This window comes from Miniopterus schreibersii, assembly GCF_964146895.1.
Source record: "Miniopterus schreibersii genome assembly, chromosome: 2".
NCBI lineage: Eukaryota > Metazoa > Chordata > Mammalia > Chiroptera > Miniopteridae > Miniopterus > Miniopterus schreibersii.
In genome coordinates this window covers 81,308,079-81,325,940 of record NC_138102.1, presented here as the reverse complement: position 1 = coordinate 81,325,940, position 17,862 = coordinate 81,308,079, and the positions used below count along the sequence as shown (strand labels likewise).

Here is a 17,862-nt window from a genome sequence, read left to right as displayed (position 1 = left end):
TGCTTTGTCTTTATACCTTATAATCAGTTCACAAAGTTAATGGAATTCAAATTGTGGGGAAAATAAAAATATTGTCAACTTAAAATACTATTAGGAGAAAAGTGATCAATTTCATCAACAAATGAAAACATTTTAGAAACCATTTTTTTAAAAAATTCTTATGATCAGAAAAGATACCAGATCATAGACTCTTCTGCATTTAATACCCAACTCTTTTATTCTTGCCTGAAAAATGGAGCTGTGGACAAGCTTACAAGAACCAAATTTATTAAGAATGGTAGACAGACTTGGGCATAGTTATTTAGCCCATACCACCTTCTCAAAAAATTACTAGGAATTCTCTTTTGATGGGAACTCAAAAGCCTTTGCTGAGAGGTGGGCATGGTTAGCCATGTGTGTCCTTCATGGTCCCTACTGCCCCCTCCAGCCACAGCTACTTGGACAAGAGGAGCTGACACAGGTCCAGTCATCCCAAAGGCAGATGAGTTCACCCATCAGACTCCCTAAAAATGTAAGCAAAACCACACTGAGCCCATAGTCAAATAACAGGCATTTGGCTTCAGAGGCAGGCAGAATTCAAGGCTTAGTCACATTTCACCTTGACATTCTCCAACTTCTCCACTTTAGTTTCACCTTTCCTAAAAAGGAGCAAAAATATTCCCTGTTGCTCCCTCCACATGCTCTCAATGCTGTATCTGTAAATATCAGTAAATATTTATCTGTAAATGATCAGAGTATGTAATATTCATTAGCTTTTAAGTACATTAAGGGCAGAACTCAGGCTTTTTTTTTTTTTTTTTTAACCCACTGCCTAGAAGATTCTGAGATATTTGTATACCATAAGGCAACTAATAACACCAACATAAAATTCTCAGATCATACTAATATTATCTTGGACATATTTAGGAAATTTTTCTATCATTCTATAACACTAATGTGAACCAGCTGATTCATGACAAAGTGACCCTGGAAAAATGAGAAAAATTAAGGTAATGTTTTGAGTTTTTCCTAAGGCTGAATGCATTCAGTTTCAATAATTGTACATAAGTGTGAGACTGTACCTTTCCTATATTTTTTCCAGTGGAAATAATAATAATAAAACAATGGTCATAATAAATTCTAGTGTTTATTAGTATTATTTTTTAAAGAAGTAACAAGTAGACTACTAGATTCAGCTCCCAAATTATTTTTTTAATATGACTTATCTGTAAAATCAAAAAGCTTAGGAACTCATTGCTTAGAATTCTGGTTTTCTTAAAAGGGAGTTAATCATACTTAAAACTTCAGTAACTTGCCTTCAAGCACTTTCTCAATCTTTTCTTGCACCAACTGTAATTTAATGCAATGCCTATGAGTCTTTGTGAGAGTGTATGATTTGTTAGCGTTTCCACCCCCACCCTCTTTCTATTTTCTTGGCATTCTCATTCCAGAATTTATTACAGATCTAAAAAGAGGATGTTACTGCCTCTGACTTTTGAAGTATTTCACAGCATATTATTGTCAAGACCCAGCTTTTTTGCCCTCTCCACCCCAACCTTCTACCAACAAAATTCTTAACCCCTCCTAGGGACTCATTTTTACTTCTCATGGAGCAAAATAGCTGCTGCTACTACCATGTGGTCAGGCCCTGCTCTGCCTCTTTCTCCCTGTTCTCTCCCAAATTAATGTGGAGCTCTAACTCCTAGACCAGGAAGGCATTATGTATATGTGTTTTTCCACTGCACCTTCCATTAAATAAAGAAACCACAAAATCTGGGCCATCATGATAAGATTTTCAAAGAGGCTGCCTTCTAGAACAATTCTCTAAATGACAAGAGAGGAACTGTCTGTGAATGAACAAATTATATATGCTTTTAGTCTTTGCTCTATTTTCATAAATATACTTGGTCTCATAATAAAATGCCAATGTTATATGATTTTTATTATCTTTAAACAAGATTTTAAAGTATATAAACAATTGTGTAGCATAAAGACAACATTCTGAGCTAGCTCATGAGAAATAATAGCATTTTGAAAGAACCTATGAGGAAACTATAGTTTGGACAACATGGTAAAAAGCTGATTGTACAAAAAGAATTTCTTTGGCTTAATGAGGCTGACATCTCCCTAAATAAGTTGTAAGGGGAAAGAATGTCAGTGAGCAATAGCCTACCTTCTGGTTTCTGTCAGAAGTCCCTCAAGAGGCTACCAGGGCCCTGCCGGGCGTGGCCCAGCGGTTGAGCATCGACCTAGGATCCCGGCGATCGGGGTTCGATTCCCGGTCAGGGCACATGCCCGGTTGTGGGCTTGATCAATGACTCTCTTGTCATTGATATTTCTATCTCTCTCTCCCTCTCCTTTCCTCTCTCTGAAATCAATAAAGATATATTAAAAAAAAAAAAAAAGAGGCTACCAGGGGAAGTCACTGGAAAATAACGACCAAGAAGCACCAGTTGAAAGGACTTTAACTTACAAAGAACTGCATTTTTAAGCAACTGGCTTTTTAAGCATGTGAATGAAAATATTAGAATATAGATAATATTAGATAATAGATTTACTATGATTAGTGCCCCTAAATATTTCACCTATTCATTTTATTGTTATTGGTTTATAATATAATGCAGACTTTGTTATTTGTTTGTAATTTAACAACTACATGAAATATTTAGCGGAACCAATTGTTTGTTTATAAGTAAATTGTTGTACTTGCGTGGATAAACTGAAGCAGCATATTTCTTTGAACCTTAGTTCTTTAGGCTGTTAATAGGCATTGTGCATAAAGGATTTCATTGCCAAATAGGTTTGGGTTAATAAAGAAGTTCAGAAGTTATTTTACTCTGGGACCTCTCAGAGTCTTTGATGTGCTAATGTGCATTGTAAATATGCAAGAGGGGGAAATGGGTCACATCCAGCTTTTCTCATATATATTTAACCAATAAGTCTCTTGTACAACTGTTATGCTTTGACCATATATTGAGAAACCCTAGACTGAGATAATTTCTTTCACAGATATTATCTATATATATCACAGCTTCACAGGTCAAAGTTTGCCTCCAAATCAATATTTAAAATGATGCTAAGTGTCACTAATGTAGACCCTCCTCAGCAAATACCATTCCAGACCAGTTACTTATTAGGTAAATTTTAAAAGAACAGAAAGTATTCCTATTTGTACTTAAGGCACTTTGCATCTAACTAAAACTGTAATTTACAAGTTCCCCAAAGGCAGTTTTTTAGACTCTTGATGTCATTACAGGGATGTTTTCCAAACCCAAGGTTGTGATTACTGCCTGGTCAGATGCAGAACTAGAGAGTGGCTCCCAGAGTGGCTGTTCTCCCCAGAATTAGTAGGAAATGCACTCTGGCTACAATGGCATTAAGCTTTCTACATTCAGATGCTATCACTGTCACACAGAGGGTTTAGATGTGGAGAACTTCAGGTTATTTCTCAAATTATTACAATGCATACTGTGAAGAGGGATCATAGCTAGACTTAGGAATAAGGCTGGACCATGAAGCGATGGTGCAGAAGCAAAGGAACATCTCAGAAAGAAAAGTCATCCCCTTCTTATCTCCTGGCAAACCAGGTCAACAGGTAGCACAAGCCACCATGATTCAGAAGCAAAACCAGTTACAACTTTCTTAAATTTATGGTTGGTGCAGAAAGAGCAAAGTCAGGATTAGTGGGGGAGGGACTAGGGGACTGGCCAGGAAGAAGGTTCACCCTGTGAGGGTGAACAGTGCTGGAATCCCTCACAATAACCACAGAGGAGTGTTTTTGCAGGTCCATTCCTGTCACTGGAAACCCCAGATAATCTAATAAGAGCAAGAATATTCTCGGGCTTATGCAGTTTGAAGTGTATCGCAAACCTGAGTTTGGGAGTATGTATGGGAGAGCCTAGCTCTGGGAGAAATGTCCAGTAAGTAAACAGGACCCCAGTCCAGTTGGCTAGGATTCAAGACAGGACCCCAGGCTCTGTGGTGAGCTGTAGTCCAGTCAAGAAGCAACTGCATGGCACAGACTATCTTCACAAGGATGTATAAGAAACTGCTAACAGTAAATGCTTATGGGAAAGAAAACAGAGAATCAGATGAGAGAGAGACTTCTCTTTCTCTGTATAGCTTCTTGTTCACTGTGAATGTTTCACTTGTGCATCTATAATTCCTTGTTAAGCAATTAATTAATTAGCTTTTAAAATACCAATGAGGAGATTGAGCTTGGAGAACTGTTGGTGAGTCCCTAAGAAGATTTAAGTGATATAATACTCTGCTGGATGAATTGGAAGTGAAGAAGCCAGAACATTGTTACGGTGATGAGATAAAGGAGGGCTTGGTTTATAGTGAGGCACAAGGCATGCAGAGGAATGGATGGATGAGAAATATTTGGAAGGAAGAGACAACAAAGCTTCAATATTCAACAAAAGTTTGCTGAGCCACTTCGAAGTCATAGGCAATGTTGGGTACAAGTACTATTTCTGCCCTGCAGTCATATCAAATGCCAGAGATAAGGGGAACGTGGAAAGTCCTGTTTTTGAGAGCATGGTTCCAGGACAGCTTATGATCATCCAGACTGTAAGAGGAAGGCAAGGGAATAGAAATAGTAGGTGTAAGCTACTTAGGCCAAGGATTTGGAGGTAAGGGAGGGAAGGAAAAACGATTAAAAGGTGACCAAAAAAGGGGCAAATAAAGCAGAGAAAAACTCATTTAATGTTTAAGATAAGAAAGATCTGAGAAAATTTGAAAGAAGGGAAAGCCTATGAGGAAGATTGGAATGCTCTAAGGAGAAAGTGGGCCCAGCTGGCGTGGCTCAGTGGTTGAGCATTGACCTGGGATCCAGGAGATTGAGGTTCGATTCCTGGTCAGGGCACATGCCCAGGTTTTGGGCTTGACCCCCATTAGGAGGTGTGCAGGAGGCAGCCGATCAATGACTCTCTCATCATTGATGTTTCTTCTATCTCTCTCTCCCTCTGCCTTCCTCTCTCTGAAACCAATAAAGACATATTAAAAAAAAAAAAAGTGGAGAAAGTGGTAGTGAAGATGGATGATTGGAGGTATGACAACCAGGAAAGGGAAAGAGTCAAGAAAGGTAGAGCCTAGGAGAAATAGAAGGACTCAGATGCCTTCTCTGAACCAGGAGTAAAAAAGTGAGGAGACCTAAGTAAGAAACATTAACATGCCAAAGTAGTAACTCAGACACCTTTAAGATTGTATGTTGGCTTTTTTTTCGCAACTGGTTTGCTGGCTGAACACAAATATTGTGAAAACAACCACTAAATCAAACCCAAAATGGGAAAGGAAAAGAATCATAACATCCTTGTCATTGGACATGTAGATTCCGGCAAGTCTGCTACTACTGGCCTCCTGATCTACAAATGTGATGGAATCAACTAAAGAACCATTGAAAAAATTGAGAAGGAGGCTGCTGAGATGAGGAAGGACTCCTTCAGGCAAGCCTGGGTTTGGATACACTGAAAGCTAAACATGAGTGTGGTATCACCATTGATATCTCCCTGTGGCAATTCGAAACCAAGTATTTTGTGACCATCATTAATGCCCTAGGACCAGAGACTTCATCAAAAACATGAAGACAGGCACATCTCAGGCTGACTGTGCTGTCCTGATTTTTGCTGCTGGTGTTGGTGAATTTGAAGCAGGCATCTCCAAGAAGGGGCAGACCAGTGAACATGCCCTTCTGGCTTACACACTGGGTGTGAAACAGCTGATTATTGGTGTTAACAAAATGGATTCCACTGAGCTGCCCTACAGCCAGGAGAGATATGAGGAAATTGTTGAAGAAGTCAGCACCTACATTAAGATAATTGGCTACAACCCTGACACAGTAGCATTTGTGCCAATTACTGGTTGGGATGGTGACAAACATGCTGGAGCCAAGTGCTAATATGCCTTGGTCAAGGGATGGACAGTACCCCGTAAAGATGGCAATGCCAGTGGAACCACCCTGCTTGAAGCTCTGGATTGCATCCTACCACCAACACGTCCAACTGACAAGCCCCTGCTTCTGCCCCTCCAGGATGTCTACAAAATTGGTGATATTAGTACTGTTCCTGTGGGCTGAGTGGAGACTGGTGTTCTCAAACCCAGCATGGTGGTCACTTTTGCTCCAGTTAACGTTAGAACTGAAGTAAAGTCTGTTGAAATGCACCGTGAAGCTTTGGGTGAAGCTCTTCCTGGGAACAATGTGGGCTCCAGTGTCAAGAATGTGTCTATCAAAGATGTTCACTGTGGCAATGTGGCCGGTGACAGCAAAAATGACCCACAAATGGAAGCAGCTGGCTGCACAGCTCGGGTGATTATCCTGAGCCATCCAGGCCAAATCAGTGCCGGATATGCATCTGTGTGGACTGTCACACAGCTCACATTGCTTTCAAATTTGCTGAGCTGAAGGAGAAGATTGATTGTCATTCTGGGGGAAAGCTGGAAGATGGCCCAAAGTTTCTGAAATATGATGATGTTGCCATCATCGATATGGTTCCTGGAAAGCCCATGTGTGTTGAGAACTTGTCTGACTACCCTTCTCTGAGATGTTTTGCTGCTCATGACATGAGACAGACAGTTGCTGTGGGTGTCATCAAATAGTGGACAAGAAGGCAGCTGGAGCTGGCAAAGTCACCAAGTCTTCCCAGAAAGCTCAGAACGCTAAATGAGTATTATCCCCAATACCTGCCACCCCAGTCCTAATCAGTGGTGGAAGAATGGTCTCAAAACTGTTTGTCTCAATTGGCCATTTAAGTTTAATAGTAAAGACTGATTAATTATCACAATACATCATAAAACCTTCAGGAGGAAAGGAGAATGTTTTATGGACCATTTGGTTTTTGTGTGTGTATGGCAGTTTTTAAGTTATTAGTTTTTAAAATCGGTATTTTTTAATGAAAACAACTTGACCAAAAATCTGTCACAGAATTTTAAAACCCATTAAAACAAAGTTTAATGAGAAGAAGAAGAAAAAAAATAGATTGTATGCTAAAGGGTCAAGAATCTAAATATATACTATCCGCTAAGGGCAGAACTGGAGGTGAGAGGTGGGGAGACTTATGAACAATATTTTTAAATATAAAAACCATAGAATATGCACTCCATTGTAATTAGAAATATTCCATCTTTGACTTTCAGCCCTAACTAGTAAATTAACCTGTCACTGAAATCTTGATTCTATCCACAACTGATGTTTTTCCTCTATGGGTATGTCTATTTGTTTATACTCCTATGGATTGCAAATTCCAACATGTCTAAAAACATATAGCTTGGTGTTTAAGATAGAAAAATAAACTGGCTCCTAATAAAAGACCATTCCTCTCCTAACATCTCTCTGTAGACTGGGCCACACCACAGAGTTTGTACATAACCTGTAATGTCCTCAGCTAGGGAGCCCTCAGGAATCTTATCCAACTTCCCCATTCTTTAGGGTGGGAAGCTGAAATAAATGCATGAAGGAGAATTACCCAATGTTAATCAGCTGGCCAGTGCAGAATGAGGACTACAACTCAGATCTCTATTTCCTATGCATTGTGTTCTCTTTGTCCCTCATAAAAACAGAAATCACTGACTATGCCACTACCTGCCAAGTTTGGACATCTGTTCCTGTCCTTCCATCAATGTGGTTCATTTTCTCCCTGCCTGGGTGTGACTTATCAAAGGGAGATCATCTAGGGTGCTCACTTATAGGGCTGATGCTGGGTAAGGGGTGTGGTGGGAACTGGTTCAAGGTACCTGAGATGGTCTAGCTAGTTGTTTCTGGAGCAGGATAAACAGGGTGCCCTGTGCCAGCTGAGGGGTGATGTAAGTACCCAAAGACCAGGCAAAATCCAAGGCCATGATTATTCAGGATCTCTTCTGCTGTGATTAGAAAGGCTGGGTTCCCTTGGCCTCCATACCAGTGTTTACAAAATATTCTGGGGGTTGCAGATCCTTTGAAGTTCTTTGACAATAGATATACTCTCTTGCCAGAAATAAATGAACATTAAATCATACACACATTAATTTGTATATAATTTCAAAGGTATTAGAGATGCTCTGAACCTTCAAGGGCTGATCAAGCATCATCTAATCAACTCTGACTCTGAACAAACCTTCCCTATTGAAAAAGAATGTCAAGAGAAGTAATTTGTTCCATGAGACTATCTCAGAAATATTCTAAGTTTTATATACAGCAAGTTTTTCTTCTCCCAAACCCCTGATATTTTCCTTGGGCACAGAGGGAATTGTTTGGCATTGGAACTGTCTTCCAGCACATAAGGAGAATTGAAGGGTAGCTGAGGTCATGCTGATAGTGAAGATTCCTCCATGCTGACCACAGGGCCCTGTATTTAACACTGAACTCCTATCCAGGCTTCCACAGCCACACACCAGCTTTGGTCTCCACCCAGCCTGTCCTAATCTCCTCCCACAGGCCAGGTTAGATATTTCATGCATGCTCAAGCCCTTTCCAGCATTTCTGCCACCTGACTAATGATGGGGCACCATATGTTAGCAGCAGGATATGGACACCCACTTATGGGTTGGTGCATAGATCTGCCCTCATGAAAACCATGGCTTCCTAGTGTGTGGCTCACTCCCCAGTGACACAAAGCATCTGTTTTGCATGAGTCTACAATTAGGACACAAATGACTGGGGTTCCTCCCACTGTGGGCTGAGTTTGTGGTAAGTGGCAAACATATGTGTTTGAGTTACCTTTAAGTCATCCCTCACCTTCCATTTACCTGGCAACTTAGAGCAGTTTGAGTTATTTCACATGTACATGCAGATATTATTTAACTAAACAATCCATTACTACTACAAAGTTAAAAGATCAGGATGCAAAGGCTTTATGACATATTAAACAGATTTTCACCCAACAGCATTCCCAAGGGTTTCCAGGTTACTCAGGTCATTTAGTGAATTATAACAGAGGAAAGGCACTTTCAAAGCCTGATGTTAAAAAACAAACAAACAAACAAACAAGCAAAAAAACACCAAAAAAAATAAAAATAGATATCTGTAACACAAGAGGTACTTCTTGCCTTTACACTTCATTAAATTGGAAACTGGTAAGCATATAGATTACCTTTTGTGGTTGGCACTTCTGTGCATTAACTGCATATTCCCCAAACAATGGATGGTAACCTCATGGTCAGAATCACACATCTTTGAGGTCTCTGTTACTGATTAGGTTACACTGTTTTCCACTGGCTGTTCCTAATTATATGTGCCTTGTTCTATACACAGGACCTTTTGGGCCCAGAAGGCTGCATTAAGCAGTATCTGTTTTGCTTTATCATGCTTGAAAATCCAAGATCATCTAAGCTTAAAGTTTTCTAAAAATGAGGCCAGGCTCTTATTCACTTTTCCAATTAATTTCATTTTCAAATTTAAAAATAATTTGATTGCAAATGAGAGATATTAAATGCACGGCTTTTAATAATTGACTATTTTTTTAGTCATTAGCTATAGAATTAAGTATGCAAACAAACATGTGTTCAGCATATATTAGCCAAACTTGCCTAAGAGAAAAAGCTAGAGAGCTGTCATACATGGAGGGATGTGAGAACAACAGTGAAAATATGGTATTAACTTAAATTTATTTTTGTAAGTTGTAATTTAAGTGAAAATTTGTAACCATTCCCCAACTTTTCATTTTTTTCTCCAAGTGAGTAAATCAATAAGCTTTTATAAACTGCCTGATTTATAAAATTAGAGAAGTTCAGGAAATAATGTGTGCTATAGCTACTTAGTAACTACTGTGCTAATTAGCTTTCTTTAAGGCCAAAGTCATTGAAATACTGTATGTCACAGAAAAATAACTGAACTGAAAATGAAGATACAGCCCTATTTCTAGCAAAGCTGCCAGTCAGCTGTGTTACTGTGGTCAAGTCATTTAATTTTCTTAGAACTCAGTTTTCACACCTGTCAAAAAAGGGATTGAAAAGTGTTTGCCTAAGATCTCTTTCTCTGAAATTTCACGACTCTCAAAATGACAGTTTAATCAATAATTTCAACTTTCTGTTCTACCAAAAGTATTTTGACTCTATTTTCACCTAGGGAAAGACACATTTCTAAAGTGCCCCCTGCCAAGTCAGAGTAGAATAAAACTATTAATGACTACTGAAGAGCCTGAGACTGATGAGAGTGTTACAGCACAGGAGAGGGCCTCATCCCCACCAGGAAGTGGGGTTCTCGGTGTACTGCTGGAATAAGTATTTTGGGAGGCCTCAATGGGAGGATGAGATATGGTAGAAAGCTTTATTTCTATGGAATCATTCTCCTGGGTTTCCAAAATCCCATTTCCCTTAGTCCAGTCATAGAAGTAGTGTAAGTGGGGCTTTAGTAAAGCTAAAATCAGAGCTAGTGTCCAGAGTTTCTATTCCATGTTAGAGCTGAGCCCAATCCTGCTTTAAGCTAGCTTAACTTGTGTTTCCAGCTGCAGTCCATTAGTCTATTGCATACGGGGTCTGCATGGCTGTGGGCCATACAGGTGAATGCAGTGAAGCCAAGCTTGAGCCATGAGCCAAGAGAGAGAGAACTCCTTTGTTTAGAGGATTATGTATTCCTAAATTTTTATGCACTTGCAGTGGCCACACCCATTCTGGCCAATGATCTTTGTTTTCAGATGTAATTGACAGGCAAGTACCTTCCCTATGTCATCTCAACTTTACTGGGCATGTGTCTATTTTCCTTTGTTGAATCCCTTCCCCCAATGTTTTGCAGTGAATAGACCTGTGGTTCCCTGGAGAGTGCAAAGCTGCAGCTTCCTGGTGAAGCTGCCCAAATGACATGCCTATAATGTCTGGCCTTCTCTTTGCTCCTTTTCTATTATTAATAACTAGCTAATTACAATGGTATCAATAGGAGAAACTAATATCTTAAATATACCACAAAACACGTAATAATCTGTTATACTATTAAGTGTGTGAAGTAGTGCCAGCAAGTTCAGTTCTAAGATTCTTAATTAGGCTATAATTGTATATTTCCCTTCTAATACTACCTTGTTTCTATAGTTGGTAAGCAGGGAATCTTAATTTTGCAGAAAAAGAAAAAAAATTTAGAGGAAAATGATAAATGATGAGGTAGCAACATAGAGAAGGAATTGAGAGAAGGACCATTTCAACCATCAGTCTCAAATGGTAACGAGTGAACCAAGTGAGTTTAGAAAAAGTTTAGAGTGATCAGAATTTTCACACTGCTAGATATGCTGATGCTGTGGACACTCAAGTTATGAAAAAGAAACCATGATGACGAAATAACACTAACATTGTTTGTGATTATATTGACACACATAAAAATGCATTCTGTTAAAAGATAGTTTTTTAAGGGTAAAATCATGATGATCATATAAATATAAAATAAATACATGTCAAGGAATGCATTTAACTCATTAAATAATGATTGAACCAGTAAGATATTTTAGCTTGTTCAAAGGAGAATTCATATTAATACACACATGTAGGCAGATAAGAAATGCTGAAATAAATTTACAAATAAATACAAAAAACAGTATACTCATAGAGCAGTCTTCAATTACACTCCTCGGGCACAACTAGTTTCCAATTCTGTGGACAAGGGTCATTTGCATTATTATTAGTTTTATAAATTTACAAAGTTGTAAAATCACCCTGATGCAGGAAAGGAGGAATAGCTCAGAAGGGTACATAAGACAGGACACTCCTTAATCCTTTTTTCACCCCTCTTCAAAGTCTTTCACAATTTTTCCTGACAATTTACATTGAGGGAGTGTAATGTGGTAGGGTGTAACAAATTCAGGATATGGCAACAGGCAGACCTATATTTAAATTCCTTTGTCATCTTGAGCAATATATTTCACTTTTCTGGGTCTCAGTTTCTTTTTCAGTAAAATGGTGATGACAATACCTACCTTTCAGTATTATTATGAAGGTTAAATAAGGTAAACATATAAAGAAGTTAATTCAGGTCACCAAATAGGCTCTGAATATATAGTAGACTTTATTTGGTAGTAATAATTACACAAAAAAGTCCATAACAAACCAAAGAGATAATATGGCTTTCCTTTGGAAGAAATTGGTCTTTCTGTGATCCAGGTACAGTTAATACAGGTGAGAATGCTTTGTAAATTATAAAATCCTGTATTTTAAAAATCAGTTATTTCTCATTCACTCCTGGTGGGAATACAAAATGTTACAGCCACTTTAGAAGACGGTTTGGCAGTTTTGCATAGCTAAACATACTCTTACCACACCATCCAGCAATCATGCTCTTTTGCATTTACCCAAATGAGTTGAACACTTATGTCCACACAAAAACTTGGATGTGAATTTCTATACCAGTTTTACTCATAATTGTCAAAACTTGGAAATAACCAAGATATCCTTCAATAAGTGAATAGCTAAACTAACTGTGGTACATTCAGACAATGAAATATTATTCAGTGATGAAAAGAAATGAGCTACAAAACCACAGAAAAACATGGAGGAAACTTAAATGTATATTACTAAGCAAAAGAAACCAATCCAAAAGGCTACATACAGTATAATTCCAGCTATATGACATTCTGGAAAAGACAAAATTATGGAGACCGCAAAAAGATCAGTGGTTGCCAGTGTTAACAGTAGGGAGGGATGGGTGCACAGGAAGAGCACAGAGAATATTTAGACAGTGAAACTATCCCCTGTGATGCTGTTGTGTTGGACACATATCATTATACATTGCTCAAAACCCATAGAATGCACAGCACAAAGAGCGAAATCTTTGGACTCTAGTTAATAATCAGCTTATGGAATACGACAAATGTACCACACTAATGTATGATGTTAATAGTATGGGAACTGGAAGTGGGTGGGTGAAGGAGTATATAGGAACCCTGCTACTTTCCACTTAATTTTTCTGTAAACTTAAAACTGCTCACAAAAAAATCTATCATTTTTTTAAAAAATAGTTATTTCCTTGTTCTTGCTGAGTGATATTGGGCAAAATCTTTAAATTCTGTAAGCCTTCATTTCCTTATCTGTAAAATGGATATAAATACAGAATCTTCTCCCACAGGGTTGCAGTGGGAATAGGGAATCTATCAAAGCAGCACTAATATTTTACAGGTGTGTACCTGGTATATTTGTACCAGTTGTTCAAATATGGAACACTTCCATACCAGTTAATAAATAGGTGCCCTGTCTATATCCCCCACTCACACACACAGACACTCATGCCATATGCCCAGCTCCACCCGCTAGATTCCTCACATTTCTTCAAGACCCAGACACTAAAGGATTATTGCCCAGCATGTAACAAACCTCAGCTATTCTATTGCAAGGGTAAGGCTAATGACAATTCTGATCGATCAGTGCCCATGCCATACTGGTTGTTAAATGCTTTTATATCATTCCTGGTACCTAGTAAGTAGAAAGCCCTCAAATATTGTTAGCTATTATTATTAGCATAACTATTTCTATTATTTAGATTTTATGCTGTAAGCACAGGCTTGTTTTTTTTAAAAAAAATGTCAATAACATATTGCCATTAAAGGAATGTGTGTGCCTTAAAGAACTTTTTTTACACTATGGAAAAGCACTACACCCAGAGTGAAAGCTTTTTATGCCAGCTTATAGTCTAGACTTCAAATGCGTGCTGCAAAGATTTGACTACAGGATGATGTAAAGCAAGGCAGTCAGCTGATGTAGCCATGTTACATAGTTGCTTTATCCTTAGTGTGGCATTCAAAAGTTATTGGGCAGATTCCAAGATGGCAGTGGATTAAGTGGAAGCTATTCTAACATTCTCCCAGGAAGAAACTGGAATTACAACTAAAAAGTAGAAAAAGCATCCAGAATAACCAACTGAAGACTAGCTGGAGAGCACCCTCATAACCAAGGACATAAAGTGGAGACTGCATAGAGACTGGCAGGAAGTATGGAGGTGCAAGAGGGCTGGCTGGGCACTCACAAGCAGCAGCTGAAGGTCCAGAGGGATAGGTCAGCTGTGGGGGGTTTCCACTGAGAACTCTGGGGTCTAAACCCCAAGCTAGACTCCCCAGCACAGAGCACCAGAACAGAAAAAGGTACCCACATAACATCAGACTGTGAAAACAGTGGGGTTTCTCTCTGCCAGGGAGAAATGGCTGGAAATGCAGGCACCTTCTTAAAAACCCAATGCACAAAATTTCATCTGCAGCCTTGGGTTCTAGTGGAGGGAGGGCAAAATGGACTAGAGCTGTGTGAGGAGAATCCAGGGGTGCTGGTTTTGGAGCTAGCTCAGAAGGCAGCTATCTGGAATCCTGTGCTGAGTCACTCCCCCATATAGCAGAGGACATCTTTCTCAGACAGACCTTTGTCAGCCAGATAGCTTTGCCTGAGATGGAAGTAATTGCCACACTCTGCTGGAAAACCTCTCATTTTACTCTGTGGAGTTTATGCTTTGCTGTGGTCTATAGCCCGAGGCTTATTTAGATAATCAGATTAATCAACTTGCAGACATAGCTGGATCTCTGGGTGCTTTGAGACTTTGCCTGATCTGCTTCTGAACCTCCACCTTGGAAAAACAAATTTAGGTGTGCATCTTGGTCCTGTCCAAAAGCATCCTGCCCCTGCAGAGGGAACCACCAGCCATGGGTTTTTGATAGCTCCAAACAAGGTACTCAAGGCCAGTCACAACCAGCATCTGACAATGGCCTGCACCAGAGAACCTCCAAAAAGACTGAGAGTCCTCACAGACCTACCTAATACATAGAAACAAACCCAACTAGGCAGCCAAAGTGACGAGAGAAAAAAAGGCCCAAATGAAAGAATAAAAGATGTCTCCAGAAAAAGAGATAAATGAAATGGAGATACATAATCTGTCAGATATATAGTTCAGAATATTGATCATAAGGATACTCAACAGCATGAGAAAAGATATGGATACTATGAAGGAAATTAAGAATGACATAGCAGAAATAAAGAATACTTTGGAAGGAATGAACAGCAGATTAGAGAAAGCTGAAGATGGGATCAGAGAATTAAAAGACAGGGTAGACAAAAATCACTCAATTAGAGAACCAAAGGGGAAAAAAAAGTTAAAAAAAAATGAGGATAGTTTAAGGGAGCTGTGGGACAACATGAAATGTAACAATATTCACATCATAAGAGTACAAGAAGAGGTTGAAAGTAAGCAAAGTTTACAGAACCTGTTCGAAGAAATAATGCAGAAAGCTTCCCTAACCTGGTCAAGGAAAAAGCCACTCAAGTTTAGGAGGCACAGAGAATCCCAAGCAAGAAGAGCCCAACGAAGCTCACGCCCAAATACATCATAATTAAAATGCCAAGAATTCAAGACAAAGAGAGAATATTAAAGGCAGAAAAGCAATCTGTTATCCACAAAGGAGCTCCCATAAGGCTGTCAGATGATTTCTCATCAGAAACCCTACAGGACAGAAGGGAATGGCATGAAGTATTCAAGGTAATGAAAAGCAAGGATCTGAAACCAAGACTACTCTCTCCAGCAAGGCTATCATTCAAAATAGATGGTGAAATAAAGAGCTTTCCAGACAAAACAAGGCTAAAGGAGTTTATCACCACCAAATCAGCATTGCAAGAAATGTTAAAGAGACTGCTGTAATAGGAAGTAGAAATAGAGAGAAAGGAAAACATAGGCACAAAGAATTAAAATGGCAATAGATAAGTACCTGTCAATAATAACCTTAAATATTCATGGGTTAAATTGTCCAATCATAAATTCAAAAGGAATAAAAGACTTAAATGTAACTCATGAAACCATAAAAATCCTGGAAGAAAACAGACAGTAAAGTAACAGACAGCTCATGTAGTGGAATTTTCACCAATACATCTCCTAGGGCAAGAGAAACTAAAGAAAAAAATTTAAAAATGTGACTACACATTTGCAAACTAAAAAGCTTCTGCACAACAAAAGAAATCAACTTCAAAATACAAAGGAATCTCACGATATGAGAGAACATATTTGCCAAGGATGCATCTGATAAGAGGCTAATTTCCAAAGTGTACAAAGAACTCATACAACTCAACAAGAGGAAGACAAAAAATCCAATTAAAAAATAGGCAAAGGACATGAATAGACACTTCTCTAAAGAGGACATACAGAGAGCCAAGTAGCATATGAAAAAATGCTCAAAGTCACTAATCATCAGAGAGATGGAAATTAAAACCATAATGAGGTATCAACTCGCACCTATCAGAATTGCTACCATCAACAAATCAACAAATGACACATGCTACCAAGGATGTGGAGAAAGGGGAACCCTGGTACACTGCTGGTGGGACTGCACACTGGTGCAGCCACTATGGAAAACAGTATGGAGGTTCCTCAAAAAATTAAATATGGAACTCCCTTTTGACCCAGTGATCCCATTTCTTGGACTATATTCTAAGAAATCTGAAACACCAATCAAAAAGAACTTATGCACCCCGATGTTCATAGCAGTATAGTTTACAATAGCTAAGATCTGGAAACAGCTCAAGCCATCAGTAGAGGAGTGGATAAAAGAGCTGTGATAAATTTACACCTTGGAATACTATGCAACTGTAAAAAAAAAACCAGCTCTCTTACCCTTTAGAATAGCATGGATAGAACTGGAGAATATTATGTTAAGTGAAATAAGCCAGTGAAAGTGAAATTTCACATGATCTCACTCATATGTGGAATCTAATGAACAAAATAAACTGATAAACAAAACAGATCCAGAGGCATAGAAGCATGGAACAGACTGATGAATTTCAGAGGGAAGGGGGTGGGTAGGAGGGAAGAGATTAACAAAAACTTATATGCATATATGCATAACTGGTGGACACAGACAATAGTATGGGGAAGGCCTCAGAGTGGGGCAGATGAGGGTGTGGAGGTGATTAATGGGTGAGGAAAGGGAGGACATCTGTAATACTTTGAACCATAAAGATAATTTTTTTAAAAAGAAAGAAGAAAACAAAAGTTATTGGACAATCACTGGAAATAGTCTTGTTGCTCAATTGTCAATAGTAAACAGCACCATATTTAATTTGGATGCCTGATCTTAGAAACCTGATGTGGCCATCACCAAGAAATAGTAAAAAGTGATGGGTCAGAGCTTGTGACTTCCAAGAAAAAATGAAAAGGGGTAAGTGAACCATTATGGGGGAATTTGATCATTTGAACTAGATTATTCAAGAGGTATGGACAGTGCTTTTTCCTTAAGAACAGCTTGGTTGGCCATATTTCTGAGTCTGTAAAATTGCCTGAGCTGTCCCTTTGACATTGTATGTGCTGACTTCAGGAAGGAGTAAAAGGAAGTGAGCACAGGAGGCTATTGTCAGCAGAACAATGAACAGTTTTACATGACTGCCCATGTCAACAGTATGGCAAAGTACTGTTTTCATTCCTAAATGTTATTAAGAGGAGACTCTTTTTGGTTAGCCTAGCAGAGTATAATCCACCATGTAAATTAATCCAATTGAATCAACTCTTCATCCTAGGAGAATAACTCTATAATGAGGGAGAGGAACCCATCTGAGAATCCTCACAGGTTAGCTCATCCAGACAGCCTGTTTAAGGCTGCAGATTGCTTATTTGGCATGTTCTTAAGCTTACCAGATTTCCACTGCCAAGGACAGTAATATCTTCACTTCACATATGCAGTATCATTTGAGTGGTTCTATACCACAAAGCAATTTAGCTTCCAGTCGCCCCTAATCTGCAGGCAGAAACTCATCAAGGAACACGGTAGAACGACAAAGGGTTTTTTATGAACAGCATCTTTTCCTTTCCTTTCCTTTCCTTTCCTTTCCTTTCCTTTCCTTTCCTTTCCTTTCCTTTCCTTTCCTTTCCTTTCCTTTCCTTTCCTTTCCTTTCCTTTCCTTTCCTTTCCTTTCCTTTCCTTTCCTTTCCTTTCCTTTCCTTTCCTTCTTTCCCTTTCCCTTTCCCTTTCCCTTTCC

The 17,862-nt window shown here is 38.9% G+C and overlaps 1 pseudogene across 1 annotated transcript; it reads left to right on the top strand.

Moving 5' to 3' along the window:
- Positions 1-5,265: 5,265 nt before the first annotated feature.
- On the top strand, positions 5,266-6,644 carry LOC308552833 (elongation factor 1-alpha 1 pseudogene; annotated as a pseudogene). Its single transcript has one exon. The product of its transcript is annotated as an elongation factor 1-alpha 1 pseudogene (transcript).
- Positions 6,645-17,862: the final 11,218 nt, after the last annotated feature.